The sequence below is a fragment of the Triticum urartu genome, chromosome 1A (genome assembly GCF_056163025.1).
Source record: "Triticum urartu cultivar PI428250 chromosome 1A, HENAU_Tu73, whole genome shotgun sequence".
Taxonomy (NCBI): domain Eukaryota; kingdom Viridiplantae; phylum Streptophyta; class Magnoliopsida; order Poales; family Poaceae; genus Triticum; species Triticum urartu.
This window is the reverse complement of record NC_141873.1, coordinates 4,367,107-4,382,630: the sequence shown is the minus strand read 5'-3', so window position 1 is coordinate 4,382,630 and position 15,524 is coordinate 4,367,107. Positions and strand designations below refer to the sequence as shown.

General features: G+C 43.1%; 1 long non-coding RNA gene across 3 annotated transcripts; it reads left to right on the top strand.

The window, feature by feature from the left end:
- The first annotated feature begins 8,174 nt into the window (after window positions 1-8,174).
- On the top strand, window positions 8,175-11,824 carry LOC125540929 (uncharacterized). 3 transcript variants are annotated; one of them, XR_015615826.1, is made up of 3 exons: window positions 8,175-8,419; window positions 8,492-8,700; window positions 8,937-11,824. It is a non-coding gene; the product is annotated as an uncharacterized LOC125540929 (long non-coding RNA). The 3 variants fall into 3 exon arrangements; XR_015615828.1 differs by having other exon boundaries at window positions 8,492-9,012; window positions 9,628-11,824; XR_015615825.1 differs by having other exon boundaries at window positions 8,492-11,824.
- Window positions 11,825-15,524: the final 3,700 nt, after the last annotated feature.

Here is a 15,524-nt window from a genome sequence, read left to right as displayed (position 1 = left end):
TAGGGTTCTCAAAATCTTGTGGGCCCATAGTTGGGCCGGCCCATTAATGTCGGCGAAATCTCATGGGCCTTTAGCTGGGCCGGCCCATTATGATCCACAGGAATCTTGTGGGCCTTTACCTGGGCCAGCCATTATGTCCCGCAAAATCTTGTGGGCCTTTAGCTGTGCCATCCCATTATGGTCCGCAAAATCTCATGGGCCTTTAGCTGGGCCGGCCCATTATGGTCCGCAAAATCTTATGGTCCGTTAGTTGAGCCGGCCCATTTAAACTTGATGGTCCGGTCCACATGTCAACATATCATAGGCGCGTCTCGCCCATTGGATGAGTGACACCTGTGCCAACACTTGGCTGTCACGTGTCTCCTCCAACCAATGATGATTTTACACGTGGAAAATCCCCATTTGTCGGGGCTGTTAATGGGTTATCGGATCCAAAACCCGACCGGATAGCTTAACGACATTCCGTTACGGTGGATGCCACGTGTCGATCACCCTTGACGAAAGCACTTCTGTGACGCGCGATTTATCATCATGGAAGTGGACACTTTCGTGATGATAATTTTGGTAATGTCATGGAACACTTCTACGACAGCACAGGTATGACTATCTTGATTCTGATGTAAAACCGTCACGAATGTACATGCATGACAAAAAACACGACCTACTGTGACAAACACGTATCATCACGGAAGTGTATTTTTTTTGTAGTGATTACCGATCCAGTGATGACACTAATGCACAGAGACTTGACCGTTTGAGGTCTGGTCGCTACAAGATGGTATCAGAGCACACGCTGATTGTAGGACACGACCACTAAATTAAACCATAGGTCACCCTTCTCTACTCATTTTCGACTCTCCCTTTTCCAGTCTATAGGATGGCGGACTCAAGGAACAAGTTTACACAACCGGATGAAGACACACCTTTTGGGCGACGCTTGCAGGAAGTCACTAGGTACCTGAACATCGGAATACCAAGCTTCACCGGGACCTAGATCGCCACTTTACCAGAAGAGGAGCGTTGGATGATTCGAGTTCAAGTTCCAGGAAGGACATTCACGCCATTTACTGAACCCATAGAGTTTTCCTTTGATGCACCAACCTGGAGTCTAGGAAAGAGCATGGCAGCCCACATCACCATGGGAAGCATCGACGAAGTTTATCACAAGGATCTTAAGGAAACTATCTACTAGATATGTGGGCACCGACATGAGCAATGGTAGATGATCAGCACCATGAGGGACAGGTCCGTTGCAGCTTTCATCCAGGAGTTAAACCAGCACATTCGTCGCAAGGAGAACCAGATGTGCGCAAGCATGATAGATCTGAAGAAGGTGATGACCAGGAACATGGAGCTAGAAGAGGAACTCAAGTCTACACGCGACGTATATGAGGAGGAAATCACCATACTTGTGGAGAAGAATGACAACCTGACGAGGAAGCTAGGAGTATTCATGGGAGACCCCGCGCCAGGAAGAGTTGACGACCATTCCATGGACATCCGTTCTGAGGACTAAATCATCATCGGCGACACCAATTCTGAGCCCGACAGTAGTGATGATGATTACGAAGACGAAGCTGGAGCGGATATCATGGAGTCTTCCACTGATCAAAACTTCTAGTCGACCACCATATTATTAGTAGTATTTCCCCATGTATACAGTATTAGTCCGAGCACTTTTGTAACGGTAGTTAGATCGATTATATGCCCTTGTTTGAATTGATTGGTGTGAAATGAATATGTTTGTCTCATGTGCATATGGGTAGTGTTTTCCCTTTAGACCTCATTCTATTCTGTTTTCTCACCTTTTCTAAACCCATCAGATGCCTCCGAGACGTGACAATGGATTTGCCTTCCCACTGGAGCTCACTCAGTTGATCCAGCAGCAGAATACCCTGATGCAACTATTAGTTCAGAATCAGAACCAATGCAACAACAACAACCCACCACCACCACCACCTATTGATCACCTAGCCCGTTTCCTAAGGTTGAATCCGCCGGTATTCTCTAGTAGCACCGAGATGATTATTGCAGATGATTGGCTCCGCAAGATTGGAAGGGAGCTGACCACTGCAGGATGCACAGATGTGGAGAGAGTGCGTTTTGCCGCACATCAGCTTAATGGACCCGCAGCATCATGGTGGGAGAATTTCACAGCCACTTACCCCATTGACACTGTTACATGTGATCAGTTTCAGCAGGCTTTCCGCACTGCCTATGCTTCAGTAGGAGCTATGAACATAAAGAAGCGCGAGTTTCGTAACTTGCGCCAAGGAGGACGCACGGTGGGCCAGCATGTGGATGAGTTTAGTAAGTTAGCACGCTATGCCCCTGATGACGTTGCTACAGATGCAGCTAAGCAGGAGAAGTTTCTGGAAGGACTGATGATACGTCAATTTTGCATCATGCTTTTATATGGATATTTATTGCATTATGGGAAGTTATTACACGTTATGTCACAATACTTATACCTATTCTCTCTTATTTTACAAGGTTTACATGAAGAGGGAGAATGCCGGCAGCTGGGATTCTGGGCTGGAAAAGGAGCAAATATTAAGGACCTATTCTTCACAACTCCAAAAGTCCTGAAACTCCATGAAAGTAATTTTTGGAATTAATAATAAATATTGAGCGGAAGAAGTACCAGAGGGGGCCCACACACTGGCCACGAGGGTGGGAGGCGCGCCCTACCCCCTGGGCGCACCGTCCTGCCTCGTGGGCCCCCTGGCAGCCCTTCGCTGGCCATCTTCTGCTATATAAAGTCTTTTACCCTGGAAAAAAAATCATAAGCAAGCTTACGGGATGAAACTCCGCCGCCACGAGGCAGAATCTTGGCGGAACCAATCTAGGGCTCCGGCGGAGCTGTTCTGCCGGGGAAACTTCCCTCCGGGAGGGGGAAATCATCACCATCGTCATCGCCAATGATCCTCTCCTTGAGAGGGGGTCAATCTCCATCAACATCTTCACCAGCACCATCTCCTCTCAAACCCTAGTTCATCTCTTGTATCCAATCTTTGTACAAAAAACTCAGATTGGTACCTGTGGGTTGCTAGTAGTGTTGATTACTCCTTGTAGTTGATGCTAGTTGGTTTATTTGGCGGAAGATCATATGTTCATATCCTTAATGCATATTAATACACCTCTGATTATGAACATGAATATGCTGTGTGAGTAGTTACATTTGTTCTTGAGGACATGGGTGAAGTCTTGCTATATGTAGTAATGTGAATTTGGTATTCGTTCGATATTTTGATGAGATGTTATGTGAACGTCGACTACATGACACTTCACCATTGTTTGGGCCTAGAGGAAGGCTTTGGGAAGTAATAAGTAGATGATGGGTTGCTAGAGTGACAGAAGCTTAAACCCTAGTTTATGCGTTGCTTCGTAAGGGGTTGATTTGGATCCATATGTTTCATGCTATGTTTAGGTTTACCTTAATACTTCTTTTGTAGTTGCGGATGCTTGCAATAGGGGTTAATAATAAGTGGGATGCTTGTCCAAGAAAGGGCAGTACCCAAGCACCGATCTACCCACATATCAAATTATCAAAGTAATGAACGCGAATCATATGAGCGTGATGAAAACTAGCTTGACGATAATTCCCATGTGTCCTCGGGAGCGATTTTCTCTATATAAGAACTTGTCCAGGCTTGCCTTTTGCTACAGGAAGAATTGGGCCATCTTGCTGCACCTTATTTACTTTCATTGCTTGTTACCCGTTACAAATTACCTTATCACAAAACTATCTGTTACCGATAATTTTAGTGCTTGCAGAGAATACCTTACTGAAAACCGCTTGTCATTTCCTTCTACTCCTCATTGGGTTCGACACTCTTACTTATCGAAAGGACTACGATAGATCCCCTACACTTGTGGGTCATCAAGACTCTCTTCTGGCGCCGTTGCCGGGGAGTGAAGCGCCTTTGGTGAGTGGAACTTGGTAAGGAAACATCTATATAGTGTGCTGAAATTTACTGTCACTTGTTACTATGGAATATAATCCTTTGAGGGGCTTCTTCGGGGTATCTTCACCCCGACCAGAAGAGCAAAGAGTTGCTCCTCAACCTACTAAACCTACAGAAAATGTTTACTTTGAAATTCCTTCGGGTATGATAGAGAAACTACCTAGCTAATCCCTTTACAGGAGACGGAACATTGCATCCTGATTTACACTTAATCTATGTGGATGAAGTTTGTGGATTATTTAAGCTTGCAGGTATGCCCGATGTTGTTATCAAGACGAAGGTCTTCCCTTTATCTTTGAAGGGAGATGCATTGACATGGTATAGGCTATGTGATGACATGGGATCATGTAACTACAAACGATTGAAATTGGAATGTCATCAGAAGTTCTATCCTATACATCTTGTTCGTCGTGATCGTAATTATATATATATAATTTTTGGCCTCGCGAAGGAGAAAGCATCCGCTCAAGCTTGGGGGAGGCTTATGTCAATGTTATATTCATGCCTCAATCATGAGCTCTCAAGAGAAATGATTATTCAAAAAATTTATGCTCGGCTCTCTCGCAACAATCGCTCCATGCTCGATACTTCTTGTGCTGGGTCTTTTATGATGAAGACTATTGAATTCAAATGGGATTTATTGGAAAGAATTAAATGCAACTCTGAAGATTGGGATCTCGACGAAGGTAAGGAGTCAGGTATGACACCTAAGTTTGATTGTGTTAAATCTTTTATGGATACCGATGTCTTCCGTTAATTTAGCACTAAATATGGACTTGACTCTGAGATAGTAGCTTCTTTCTGTGAATCATTTCCTACTCATGTTGACCTCCCTAAGGAGAAGTGGTTTAAATATAATCCTCCCACTAAAGTAAAAGTAGTTGCACCTATTACAGTTGAAGAAAAGACTATGACTTATAATGATCCTATTGTTCCTACTACCTATATTGAGAAACTACCTTTCCCTGTTAAGATAAAGGATCATGCTAAAGCTTCAACTGTAGTTCGTAAGAGTAATACTAGAACATATACATCACCTGAGCAAATTAAAGTTGAATCTAGTATTGCTATGGTTAAAGATCTCTTGGCTGATAATATTGATGGGCATGTTATTTATTTCTGTGATGCAGCTGCTAGATTTGCTAGACCCGATGCTAAGAAACATAGACCTGTTGTAGGCATGCCTGTTATTTCTGTTAAAATAGGAGATCATTGTTATCACGGCTTATGTGACATGGGTGCTAGTGCTAGTTCAATACCTCATTCCTTATACAAAGAAATTATGCATGATATTGCACCTGCTGAGATAGAAGAAATTGATGTTACAATTAAGCTTGCCAATAGAGATACTATTTCGCCAATTGGGATTGTTAGGGATGTTGAAGTCTTGTGTGGGAAAGTTAAATATCCTGCTAATTTTCTTGTTGTTGGTTCCCTACAAGATGACTTTTGTCCCATTATATCTGGTAGACCCTTCTTGAATACTATTAATGCTAAGATAGATTGTGAAAAGGATGTTGTTACTATTGGTTTGGGGGATATGTCTCATGAGTTTAACTTCGCAGAATTTCATAGACAACCCCATGATAAAGAATTGCCTAGTAAGGATGAAATTATTGGTCTTACTTCTATTGTCGTGCCTCCTAATGATCCCTTAGAACAATATTTGCTAGACCATGAAAATGATATGTTTGTGAATGAAAGAAGGGAGATATATGAAGTATTCTTTAAACAGGGACCTATTTTGAAACACAACTTGCCTGTTGAAATCCTAGGGGATCCTCCACCACCCAAGGGTGATGCCGTGTTTGAGCTTAAACCATTACCTGATACTCTTAAATATGCTTATCTTGAGGAAAAGAAGATATATCCTGTTATTATTAGTGCTAACCTTTCAGAGCAGGAAGAGGAAAGATTATTGAAAACTCTAAAGAAGCATCGTGCTGCTATTGGATATACTCTTGATGATCTTAAGGGCATTAGTCCCACTCTATGCCAACACAAAATAAATTTGGAGAAAGACGCCAAACTAGTTATAGATCACCAACGACGGTTAAATCCTAAGATGAAAGAATTGGTAAGAAAGGAAATACTGAAGCTCCTGGAGATAGGTATAATTTATCCCGTTGCTGATAGTCAGTGGGTAAGTCATGTCCATTCTGTCCCTAAGAACGGAGGTATTATGTCGTTCCTAACCATAAAGATGAATTGATCCCGCAAAGAATTGTTACAGGTTATAGGATGGTAATCGATTTCCGGGAATTAAATAAAGCTACTAAAAAGTATCATTACCCTTTACCTTTTATTGATCAAATGCTAGAAAGACTATCCAAAAATACACATTTTTGCTTTCTAGATGGTTATTCTGATTTCTCTTAAATACCCATGTCAGCAGAGGACCAATCAAAGACCACTTTTAGTTGCCCTTTCAATACTTTTGCTTATAGACGTATGCCTTTTGGTTTATGTAATGCACCTGCTACCTTTCAAAGATGCATCATGGCTATATTCTCTGACTTTACGAAAAGATTTGTGAGATTTTCATGGATGATTTCTTCGTTTATGGGTCTTCTTTTGATTATTGCTTGAGCAACCTTGATCGAGTTTTGTAGAGATGCGAAGATACTAGCCTTGTCTTGAATTGGGAGAAGTGCCACTTTATGATTAAAGAAGGTATTGTCTTGGGGCATGAAATTTCTGAAAGAGGTATTGAAGTTGATAAAGGTAAGGTTGATGCTATTGAAAAGATGTCGTGTCCCAAGGATATTAAAGGTATAAGAAGTTTCCTTGGTCATGCCGGTTTTTATAGGAGGTTCATTAAGGACTTCTCTAAATTTTCTAGGCCTCTTACTAATCTCTTACAAAAAGATATTCCTTTTGTATTTGATGACGATTGTGTAGAAGCATTTGAAATACTAAAGAAAGCTTTGATTTTTGCACCTATTGTTCAGCCACTTGATTTTTATTTATCCTTTTAAATTATGTGTGATGCTAGTGATCATGCTGTAGATGCTGTTCTAGCACAAAGAGTTGATAAGAAACTAAATGTTATTCAATATGCTAGTAAAACTCTAGACAGTGCCCAGAGAAATTATGCTACTACTGAAAAAGAATTCTTAGCAGTTGTATTTGCTTGTGATAAGTTCAGACCTTATATTGTTGATTCGAAAGTAACTATTCACACTGATCATGATGCTATTAAATATCTTATGGAAAAAAGATGCTAAACCTACACTTATTAGGTGGGTCCTCCTACTACAAGAATTTGATTTGCATATTATTGATAGAAAGGGGCTGAGAACCCTGTTGCAGACAACTTGTCTAGATTAGAGAATGTTCTTGATGACCCACTATCTATTGATGATAGCTTCCCTGATGAATAATTAGTTGTCATAAATGCTACTCATACTGCTCCATGGTATGCTGATTATGCTAATTACATTGTTGCTAAATTTATATCACCTAGTTTCATATACCAGCAAAAGAAAATGTTTTTTCATGATTTACACTACACTACAACACTTGATTGGGAGCAGTTAACTGCCGGGAGAAATACCCAACCTAGGGTAAAAGAACTGCCGGGACATTTGTTTCTGCCGGTACAAACATATCAGGGTAGAGAAACTGCCGGAAGAACTTGAGCCATGAAGACACACGAACTGCCGGTACATTTTAGGGCGCATTATCTGCCGGAACAACCAAACCACGGCCTACAATCTGCCGGGACCGGCCGCGTGACCGAAAATTAGCGCGGTGGGAAAGCGCGCGACTGACCAAATTTTGGCCCAAAACAAACGCGTACGCGCCAGCCCACTACCAGATAACAGCGCCCCCAGAAAAAGCCAGATAGCAGCGCCCCCAGAAAAAGCCAGATAGCAGCGCCGCCCCCAAATCGACGCCCAAATCCTTCGTGCCCTCCACCAGATCGCCGCCGCCGCCGCCCCCGCCCGCCACCAGACCACTGCCGCCGCCGCCCCCAGCCATCCCACCGCCGCCGCCGCCCCCAGCCATCACATGCACCGCCGCCGACCTCCCTCCATCCCGAGCAGTACCGCCGTCGCCCTCCACGCCGAGCCGTGCTGCAGTCGCCCTCCACGCCGAGCCGAGCTGCAGTCGCCCTCCATGCCGAGCCGTGCTGCTGTCGCCCTCCACCGCTCCAGAGCGGCGCCGCCGAGCACCCAATCGACCACAGCCGCCAGCCACTTCTGAGCGGCGCCCCCAATCACTCCAGGTCGGGGCCCGTCGGCCGACCTCCACCCAGACCATTTCCGTCGTCGGCAACGGAAAGGGCAAGAGGAAGCAGTGCCTTCCCAAGGCGGCATCGTGCTACTCTTCTCCGCGGCCGTTCACGCTGGCGAGCATGGGAGGGCTCCCGACCACGGCTTCCTCCCCGCTGACGGCGAGCACGGTGCCTCTCCACTTAGATCCGTGCCGGTGGAAACCCGATGCAGGTGAGATTTTCCTTACCGATGTAGTGAATCTCTCTTTCTGCTCGATGAGAACTGACGGTGGGTGTTCTCCAGTTGCAAGTACGAAGCCAGATTTCCCCTCCCTCCTACATCCCCCATCCACCGAGTTAGTAATTCTTCCGTATTGCTGTTTTTTTTTTCTTTTGCTGCCAAATTGATGGAGGTGCTATTAGTGAAAGGATTGGAGACTGGTTCCAGCAGCGGTAGATTTTTTGAGAAATTCCAAGTGCTCGTGATTTGCAAAGGGTTTCAGCCAAGTTAGTGTACGTGTACTCTCCTATGATTAGTAAAATTTCATGTGCCTGTATGCACCCTTTTTAGGTACATGGATCCATCTTTTTTTATTCAGGTTCAAACACATTGCACAACTGAAGACATTTGTTATATAGCTCGAGACAGTTTACTCACTATGGCTGACTGTTATTCCAGGATAATATGCAATGTTAAGTCAATTATTTTCCTCATGCTACCACAATTTTTTTCAACATTAATTTTTCAGCTGCTTGATGGAATCATGGAAGGAACATACAGTGCAGTACGAGACGAGGGATGGTCTGATGATGTTGTCGAGATGAGTATGGTGCTCATACTGTTATCATTTTGTATTCAGAATCTTTGATGTTAAATGGTGGGGTGTTAAATGCAGCCCTCGATAAAAAATGGAGATTATACTACCATAGTTAGCTCCACTGTAGAAAGTAACATAACCAGCCTGAAGTAGGTGTATATCTATTACTCTTTAATAGTACATAAGCTTTTGAACCTAGTAAGTCATTGCTTCAGAGTTATGCCTGCTTAGATTAATGGTTGCTATGCTAACAAGATACAGTGAAAAATTACTTTGTTTCGAATACAGTAAGTATATGACCTTATATAATGGTCTGTGATTAGAATTAGCAAGGTCCCTTTACCCTCTTAATGTGTTTACACTTTCTCTGATGAAATAATATGCTGTCTATGAACCTTAACAATCGTCATCTCAGCTAAACAAAAAAGGAACAAGGCCCACCAGATTTGTTCGTAGTGCACATTGTTTTTTCTACAAAATATTGGAGTATCTGGATCACAAATCTGACCTGTAAAAATGTTCAAACTTATTGATATTTTATTCCTGAAATTTTAAAAACAATGAATACAATTTTTTAACTTAACCTGGCTTCATGTTTTTTGTCCTGTGAATAAAAACAAAGCTTCACTACAAGGCGATTTTCTGGTGAATGAATTAAACTCAAGGTCTCTAGCAAAGGAATCAAGTTTTTCACAACTTGTGATTTTGAACATCATTTTATTTATTGCCAAGGATCACCGTGACATCTATGGTTGTATGCTCTTCTCATATCTTTATTATTTTCAAGATTACTATATAGTACATGAACTACCCTGTTTCATTGGTTCAGTTTATCTTCATTCATGTTAGGATTTTCTCTTGGCTTCCTGGTTCTTCTTTTCTCTGGCGAACTTGAACAACTCTATTAATGTGTCAGAAAATAAAGTCTTCCTGTACAAATCTACATATGTGTAATCAGGTATGCTATATATCACCTTTCATTCTTTTCCAATCGTGCTGCTGTATGACTTCTTTTAAGAACAGATTATTCAACTCAGCGGACCTTGAATAGTTGAATGTCTGATATAACATCACAATGACCTTTCTTACTCTGGTTATATTTGCCATTTGTACCACAGTAAGCCACCTCACTTTCTGATTTCTGAGTCAAATGCTTTACCTGATGTCAGGCTCTCTCTTCAGACATACATGAAACAGTTCTTCACAAGATCATGATTGTATACATATAAAAAAAATCTTCTTCTCATATCTTATTTGGCCTCTCTACAGCGTAGTATGTAAAAAGTTGTCGGCGGTCAGTCACGCCTCTGCCTGCCAGTACTGGTAAATTCTTACTAGGCAACTAGATGTGCTTAATTTGTGTGTCCAGGGCTGAAACTGGACTAGATAAAATTGTACCAACTTATAATGGTGGATTCTAATTATAGTGAACTAGATAAGCGGCCTTGGGTGACATTTTGAGCTCTTGGCTATTGTCTTTAACTGTCAAGTGTGTAGCAGCCAACAGTGTGAATTTATGATGGTTATTTAGTTTATTTGATTGTACACTATGCAGAGCTTTCCTCATTAATTCAATTTTACACAAAATTGGAAGGCTATTGTATTGCTGCGTAAACTGGAGCAAGGCCGTACCATTTCCATCTGACAAAACATCCTGAATGTCCTGTCTAGTTCTTCCACTCTAACAAGGCCATACATAACGGTGTTGTAAGATGAAAGTCCGGGCAGTATTTAGCTTTTAAACTTACAGTATACTGCTCTTACAGTGTTGTGAGATTGAAGGTCCAATATACTACACTTCAACACAGATCTTTATCATTATTTGAGAAGAAAACTTTTAATCGGCAGTAGAGTTGTATCTAGTAAACTTTGGAATTTCTTGATTAATTTTCTGTATCTATGACTGCAATGGTTGCAGCGATCTAATTTGCATGTTTGTGTGTGTTCTTCAGGAATCATGATACTACTTTGCGATCTGATTGGTGAAAGGGTATTTTCTATGGTTCTCTCATATCCGACTGGTCTTTTTCTCTCTATAAAGTAGCATTGAAAATGTTCTTTTATTTCCTCTGACCTCTCAGAAGCTCACACCTGAATACCATGATATATGCCTTTAAGAAAACTCTGTATGTTCTTTTGATTTAAACCTAACACCAAACATTTTAGTTTCTATACTTCTGTCAGTTAATGCTGGAAAAATATTTGATTTTTGTTGTTGTACTAGTTGCCTTTGTGTGCTCATACGAAAATACTAGATCCTATGATGTCAAAAATTTATACAGACTGTGGATGACACTTTTTTCTCGAACGTTGTTCCTATTGTCTTATGTGCAGTTTTTTCAGAGTTTGATGAGTCTTCACTTTCAGGAAACTAAACTTAATATTAGAGGCAATCACACCATGCCGTTACGGGTTTAATTATTTGTCCAGACCTGAAACTGTTGTCATGCTTTCCAGGAAGGGCAACTAGATGTGCTTAATTCATGTACCCAGGCATAATGTAGATTCTGAGTATCGTAATGTAATGGATATAATGTTTTCTAATACGTGACTTGTGATTTGATGTCTTCCTGTCCAGGTTGAAAATGTTCCTGTAAGATTTGTTAAGACACGTTGCCGTAAGCATATGTCGTGAGCTCACATAGAAGAACTTACAGGCTTTACTCTTTGTGTTTGTTACATCTTGTACTGTCGGATGTCTAGAGACTACAGATGCTAAATTATGAGGGAAGTCTTCATGTGTAATCAGTGAATTGCATACATTGTAAAATGTTTGATGATCAGACTTTATAATATATATGCGATGTGCATCTGCATAATCTTTTTGCTTTATTTGAATGGATATCATCTTTCGAATCGGGGTGTGTATGTAAATGTGAAATAAATGTAATACCAGAGTGTAATAGCCTTATTAATTGGGATACTTGGCACCACTGGCCCATCATCTGCCGGGAAAGCTATTGATTGCCAACAAAAAATATCTGCCGGGAGAACAGGAACTGCCAGGAGAAGTTTGAGCATGATGGCATAAACATTGCCGGCACATCCCTATCTGCCGGGAATTTTAATCCCCGACTGTCGTGGAATAGTCACGTCAGATGTCCTCGTGAAAGTACTTAGTTGTGGAGCCATCGCAACTAGGAAGCTTGAAGGGGTTAAATCGGGACAAGGAACACGAGAGAGTTTATACTAGTTCGGCCCCTTACGGTGAAGGTAAGGCCTACGTCTAGTTGGGTTGGTATTGATGTTTCGATAACCAGGGACCGAGATACGCTATGCCCGGCTCTCGATGAGTTGTTGGTTGCCCTAAGTCGCCCGCAGGTCGTCCCCTTATATACATGGGCTGCCTCCTGCGGCTTACAGAGTCCCGGCCGGCTTATAAACAGAGTCCGGCTCAGTGACCAGTTAAATCTACCTTACATTACAAGTCATGCCATCATGGCGGTTTACTACAATGGGCTTAAGCCGCCCGTGGGCTTTAAGCTCTTTATTGAACCGCCATCTTCATGCTTGGTCTTGGGCTTCCTCTGATGAGCACTCTTTGCGTAACCCGGCCCCTCCTGGGCGGCTTACACAAATAGTCATATCCCCAACATTAGGCCCCAGATTGATTTGAACATGTTCATGTCAGTCTAAAAAATATTTTTAAAGAATTAAATCTTCAGTCTTCTGACTATATAGAGGGTTTTTGTTAACCCGCCATGACGTCATCTCCTGGATCCGTCTTAACTCGGCGTCACGTCATTCTTTCCTTTAACTCATTTTTTATTCCACCGAATCCTTCAACGGATCTCTTCTTTACTGACTACTCCGAAAATCGAGGCGTCGGGGCCGCTGGATAATAATTGTTATCTAGTCGTTTCCCGCGCCGTCTCAGTCATCTTCTCCCTGTAAATAGCCACGACTTGGGTCTTTTCCTTTTTACCCTTTCAGTCGTCTTCTTCCTCTCCTCTCTGCCGCTCAAGCTCCGCCGCCGTCACCCTCGACCCCCTCGTCTTCGTCGACTCAGGCCGCTGCATCGACCTGACTTTTGACCAGAGATCGACAGCGGGCCTCCGCAGTTCATCTTCATCCGTGAGTTCCTTTCTTCTCTTTTCTTAGATCTATCTTGATGCTCTGCCAAGTTCGTCGGGTTCATCACCGCCCCATGCAAACCCTCGCTAGTTCGCACTTCCACAACCTGTTTAGATGGTAAAAACTGTGCAGAACTGCTGCGGTAGTTGTTTGCGTTGATCTTGTATAGAAATAGATCTCATTTTTCTTGTTTGGAAACCTCCTTTGAATGCATGAACTTCTCTGCCCTGTTTTTAGGTCTAGAAATTTTCTCCTTGAGAACAATAGTTTGATCCATAATAAAGGCTGTTGACCGTGAAACTTGTTTCTATCACCCGGAAAGCTTCTTCTAGAAAACTTACTTCATCACCACTGTCTAGGCGTCCGGTTTAAAAAATCCTTGAATGACTGTTGATCCTGATAGCGGCTTAAACTTTACCGCACGATTACCCTTATATCATTAGGCCCCTTGCTTAAGCCGCTATTTTAAATAAATTTGAATATTTCTCCCGGGTTAAATTTGAACCGGAACTTTCTTACTTTGTTGTAGATGGCTCCTAAGGCGGCCAAGGCCCCTGTGACTTGCAACTGGGTCCCATCCACAGTAACCAAAAGCAAACTTGCCGAGTTTGTAATGTCCGGCCATCTGCCGAAAAAGGAGGTCATGTCCTACTATGCCCCTCACCCGTCTGAAGAGATACCTCAACCCAAAGACGGGAGGTAGTAGTTTTCACAGACCATATGAACCGGGGATTTGCCCCTCCCGGCTCAAAATTCTTCAGGGAAGTTCTGGACTTTTTTGACCTGAGGCCTCAAGACATTGGACCCAATTCCGTGTCCAATCTATGTAATTTCCAAGTCTTCTGCGAGGTATACTTAGGAGAGGAACCAAGTCTGCTGCTGTTCAGAGAGCTTTTTTACTTAAACCGACAGAATGAGCGCGCCAATGGGCCTAGTCTTGAACTTGGTGGCATCTCAATCCAGCGGCGGAGAGACTGCCTTTTTCCTTACGCTGAGCTGCCGAGTCACCCAAAAGACTGGAATCAGACGTGGTTCTACTGTCAAGACACCTCTCCGGCTAACGAGAAGCCTCTGCCCGGCTTTCGTGCCCTGCGTCTTGAGTCCAATCATCATCTGGCGGACAAGTTAACTGCTGTTGAGCGCCTGCCTCTTAACCCCACCATCAGAAAGATCAAGGCCCTTTTAGGCAACGGGTTAACTGGCATTGATTTGGTCCGGGTCTGGGTCACCTGGTGGATACTACCATTAAGCCGCCGCTCCGGCTTAATGTGTACTTACACAAGCGAAAAGGACGACTCAATGCGTCATAGTCCTGAGGACTTATCAGATGATGTGGTAGATGCTACAGTCCAATCGCTATTGAAGGAGGGCACTGTAACCAGTAATACTTTCAGTTTGCTTCCTTTCTGCAAGAAGAATCCGGCTCCTGCAGTAAGTTACTAGTCTTCACAAATACTCTTTAATATGTTACCTTCTGGTACTTATGATTGTTTGTCCTTTTTCATAGGCCGATGACAACTTCTGGAAGGTCAAGTATGACCATGAGGCTGCAAAACTGGCCCGGGCGGCCAAGAAGACCGAAAGGAAAGCCGCCAGGATGGGTACCTCTAAAAAGAAGAAACCCAGCGCCTTTGATATGCTTAAATTGGACGACTCTTCTTCAGATGAGGAAGAGGTAATCTTTTTGATTTTCTTTAACTCCTTTGCCATTACCTTACTGACATTTGATCCTTTCAGGAGGATACTGGGAACAGTCAAGCAGCTAGCGAAGAGGTAACTATAATTTCCTCCGACTCAGAGCCTTTACCAACATAAAGAATCCGAAGGGTGACCCGGAAAGTAAGGTTTTCACACCCTCTCGCTTACCAAGATCCTCAATTTCTTTTGAAGCAACAGCAGCTTGAGAACCGGCGGCAGACTCGGGCCAACCAGGACGCAGAGCTTTCCTCCGGCTTACCCGATGTAACCAGGAAGCGTCGGACTGAGGTTATCTCTGACTTACGTTTTGTTTTACCCTTGATGGGTTTGATTCGCCAACCTCTCAATTCATCTGACTCCAACTATCAGGATACCTCCCCTTCTTCTGATGAGTCGATGCAATCGAACATGCCGGCTTTCAAAACGGCTCCCGGGTAATATAACCTTTCCTACTTTGAGGTTATCCATACTTATACTTTGATACTTATCTTTTCACTTTGTTTGACAGCTTGCAAGTAAAGCCCAGCAAGAGGGCAAAGAAGAATAAGCCGTCCCAAGACCCGGTGGTTACTGAACCGGTGCTTGACTCATCCGTTCCAGACAGCTCCACTCATCAGCCACCGCCTGAACCGGCTTCTGACATTCCGGAGCCAACTTCTGACCCGGCCAAGACGGCTGACCCGGAAGTTGAAATTGTGAAGAGCCAGTATGTTGAACTGGGCCGGCCTACTGCCCTTGCCCAATGCA